Raw genomic sequence first — 4,108 nt, 5'->3', positions numbered from 1 at the left:
CTCTTGGGGGCGTAATGGATAGTGGTAAGTGTACTTCATGAAGAATCTGGTTAGTGTAAAGTATACTCACTTGTGTTAGTGCACCTTTCAAATCGAGCCAGCAAAAAAAATCTATTTTAGTCGGTTTCATTATTTCAAGTAGTGGTTTTATGCTTTAATAAAAGTTGAGTCATATATAATGGCGATTGAATTGAGATCCTTCAGGATTTATTCATCTGCCTGTCAGCATATCTGCAGTGCCCTTACAATAATAAAATAGAGATACTTGTTACGTATGACTAAATCAACACATGTGCATGTCTTGGTCCGTATGTAGGGCGTTTACTTTCCTTTATGACACCCGGAAAAAGGACAGAATGTGCAAGGTCTCCATTTGCCATTAGCCACAGAGAGGTTGATGACGAGTGCAACCAGGTTTTCTTTGAGCACAAACTTTAATAGAAATCTTCAAGGTGAGCAGAGGTGAATGCGCCCAAGAGAGTTCATGTTTGCGTCCATTGTGTGTCACTGCGTCGCCGTGGCAGGGAACTTTACAACAAACAGACAGAGAACACGTCCCCGTCTGAGCGCCGTATGTGGTTGTTGGTTTGGTTGGTGCCAGAACACATGATCCTGCATGTCTCTAATCTGCATTGCCACCGCAAGGGTGGTAAGCTCAGTGTGTTTCATCCTAACGATTTGTGCAAGATTAGCGACACAAAAGACTGTTTTAGCTGACTGGCGATGCCTTTCATGGGTTTAGTGGTGGCTGTACATTGTGTTCAGTCGTGAGACACGTCTGTTGACTTTGGCCGCCTCGTTTGCAGAGGCTCCTTTGGCGCCGTGTAGACACAGGATTGAGAGAGGAGTTTGTACAAATGTTCATCTGGTTAACACTTGTTGGCGTGACAGTTTGTTACCTCTGTCAACTGCCTCACAAGCATCACTCCAAAACATGCTGTTGTTATTTATTGATGCATGTCAGTGGTGGTGCAGGGCTGCAAAGCTGATGCAGTAATTTGTATTTATCATTTTTACTGAGGAAACTCTAATGCAAGGATCCCTGGTGGTATAACTGCACAGGCTTCTGGCTTTCATTCCAGAATTAAATCAAACAAGCAAATCAAAAACATTCAGGATAAATCCATGAAAAATAGGGTCAAAAGTCTGACTCAATTGCACAATTTATAGGTCATTATATACAGGGACTCAGAGAAGGGTACAGACTTTAGTCGAACCTCAGCTGCAGGAGGTGCAATGTGGTTTTTGTCCTGGTCGCGGAACACTGGACCAGCGCTACACCCTTGCAAGGGTACTGGAGGTTGCATGGGAGTTTGCCCAACTGGCCTACATGTGCTTTGTGGACTTGTGAGGGGGTGCACTGGGAGTACGGGGTTTGTGGCATGCTACTATGTGCCATTTGGGCCTTGTACAACCGGAGCAGCAACCTGGTTTCGCATTGCCAGCAGTAATTCAAGCATGTGAACGTTGGCCTCTGCCAAAGCTGCCCTTTGTTAGACAGAATTGGACAGAATTCCTCAGCACATACAAGGCGTTGAGGGGATCCGGTTTGGGGGCCTTAGGATCTCATCCCTGCTATTTGCAGATGATGTGGTCCTGATGTGACCTTCAGCATTTACTGGGGAAATTAGCAGCTGAGTGTGAATCTTCTGGGATGAGACTCAGCACCTCCAAATCTGAAGCTATGGTTCTCAGTCGGTAAAGGGTGGCTTGCACCCTTGGGGTTGCGAGTGAGATCTTGTCCCAGCTGGAGAAGTTCAAGTATCTTGGGGTCTTGTTCACGAGCGAGGGAAGGCTGGAGCATGAAATTAACGGGCGGGTCGGTACAGCATCTGCAAAATGTGGTCACTGTACCGGACTGTTGACTCACCTAAAGAGATAGGGTGAGGAACTTGGTCTTCTGGGTGTCCCGGGCATGCCCATCCGGGAAGAGCCGGGGGCAGACCAAGGACACGCCTGAGGGATTATGTCTCATAGCTGGCCTGGGAACACCTCGGTGTCGTCCCGGTGGAATTGGAAGTGGTGGCCAGGGACCGAGAAGTCTGGAGTTCCCTACTGAGACTGCGGCCCTCGAGACCCGGACCTGGATAAGTGGAAGAAAATGGAATGGAATGGAAATAAAAAGATCAGAATAAAACAGAGTTTAGTGCTGAAATAGACCATCTGCTGTTTTGACCTTTTACCTCTGCTGTCTTGGCCTTCTTGTGCCAGATCGAAACTTAAAAAGGGGTGTTCTTGCCCTTGAAAGACCAATACAACAGATAGCGTGTTCAGACCTTTTGAGTATTCTTGCTGGGATGTGCTGCACTTCACGTATGCCCCTGCACCCTCCAAGTCTGATCATATCTCATCCACACACACAAGAAAGACGCTTTGGCGTCACATGATCATGTCAAGGCTGACCGGCGTGTGATTCTTTTTTTTCCCCGCACTCATGCACAAATAAGACTGAGTGTGCCGGAACACATCCTTTTTCTTTTCGTTCCCCGTCCAGAGTACACAGCTGACGCACATCACACCACATATTCCACTGGAGCACATTTTCGCCGTCCGCACATCACAACATTATGACTGCATGCACTTGCACTCTTCGTGTAGCTCTGTGAGGTAATCAAAATATCAGCCACACCACAGAGTGTGAGCTAATGCCGCTCTACTTCCTCCTGCAAGGTGCAACCACAATAATAAACATCTTTAAAGTATTAATAAATGAATACCTCTCTGACAGTGTCAGTCATAAATCAGCATTATTATAAATGTCATTCAAATGTGCAAGAGCCGTGTGGATGACATGCAAATATTTAGTACATAAGCTGTCTAAACAGCACACTCATGACTGCAAAACTCTTCAAAGTGCAAAGACAGCTACATTGTTTACATGGAGGCGCACGCTCGTTTCCACAAGTCCTGAGCCCTGCTGTCTTTCTCCTCTGGTTCTCCTCCTCAGTCGACTGCAGAGCTGTTGGCCGATAAGCTACTTAACAGCGGTTGACCTCGTGTGAGATCATGAGGGCCCATTGACTGAGACGGGAACAAAATGTCCTAGACGCTCAAGAGTTGAAACTAGGTCAGGGACTTTAGGAAGAGAAAAGCGTGTGCTTCCTCCTACTGTCCGTTGGGTGTAGTGTCGGCTTGATCAAACAATTGGGAATTATGTTACGTAACCAAACGTCTTGATTTATTTGACATGACTGACATGCTATCATATATATTCACACGGTATTTATAATGGTAGCATGCAGAGGATAGGGTTGAAGTGTTTACCAAAACAAATACTCATTAGGTATTCCCATCATATCAACAACATTTTTCATTACAGAGGTTGGGATGGTGCACAACTGAACTGTGTCATACTGTTTATAATATTTTGGATAAACTAACAACCCTATTGTTTTTAGTAATTCAATTTTACATACTTGCACATGCTAGGGAAGCTTGCTTTCCCGGCAAAACCCAAACTTTCTGGTGATTTGCTGCCCCCTAATGCCTTTGAAAATCATGTGTGTGCTTGTCTGTTCATGTAGTGTCATTAGGGTCCGAGCATAAAGACCCAACCTGCGCAAGGGTCCTCTTATAATGTGCTTATTATGTTATTATTATTATTATTATTATAATTATTATTATTATTATTATTATTATTACTGTGATTGGCTGGCAGCCAGTCCAGGGTGTACTCTGCTTCTTGCCCAAAGTCAGCTGGGATAGGCTCCAGCACACCCCTGCAAGCCTAGTGGGGACAAGCGACACAGAAAATGGATGGATGGATGAATTATTGTTATTAATCCTCTCCCTTAATGATCACCAGTTTGGGGTACTAAACGTGCAAACTTTGCAAAACTCAGCAAAATTTGCCGATGCGTCAGGACTAGTCACGAGTCACGTGACTAGTCACTAGTCAGGGTGTCACGAGACACTCCATGAGACGAGACGATACGCAAGATTGGGGCTTCGAGAATGACAATGTGCCTGCAGCACATTCTAAAAATATAATTTAACTAAAACTAAAAAAACAAAAATCAGCAGTAATTTTTCAAGAATAAAGTCCAAAATATGAGAAAAAAGTTGTAACCTCATGAGAAAAAGTCATATTTTTACTAGAATAATGTCG

The 4,108-nt window shown here is 44.6% G+C and overlaps 1 long non-coding RNA gene across 2 annotated transcripts; it reads right to left on the bottom strand.

Annotated features, from left to right (window-relative positions):
* Positions 1 to 1,550: 1,550 nt before the first annotated feature.
* On the bottom strand, positions 1,551 to 3,023 carry LOC129190206 (uncharacterized). 2 transcript variants are annotated; one of them, XR_008572961.1, is made up of 3 exons: positions 2,879 to 3,023; positions 2,184 to 2,240; positions 1,551 to 2,083 (listed from the first exon to the last, which is right to left on the bottom strand). It is a non-coding gene; the product is annotated as an uncharacterized LOC129190206 (long non-coding RNA). The 2 variants fall into 2 exon arrangements; XR_008572960.1 differs by having other exon boundaries at positions 2,870 to 2,974.
* Positions 3,024 to 4,108: the final 1,085 nt, after the last annotated feature.

This window comes from Dunckerocampus dactyliophorus, chromosome 11 (genome assembly GCF_027744805.1).
Source record: "Dunckerocampus dactyliophorus isolate RoL2022-P2 chromosome 11, RoL_Ddac_1.1, whole genome shotgun sequence".
Lineage (NCBI taxonomy): Eukaryota > Metazoa > Chordata > Actinopteri > Syngnathiformes > Syngnathidae > Dunckerocampus > Dunckerocampus dactyliophorus.
The sequence above is the reverse complement of the archived record's forward strand: the minus strand, read 5'-3'. Positions and strand labels throughout refer to the sequence as shown.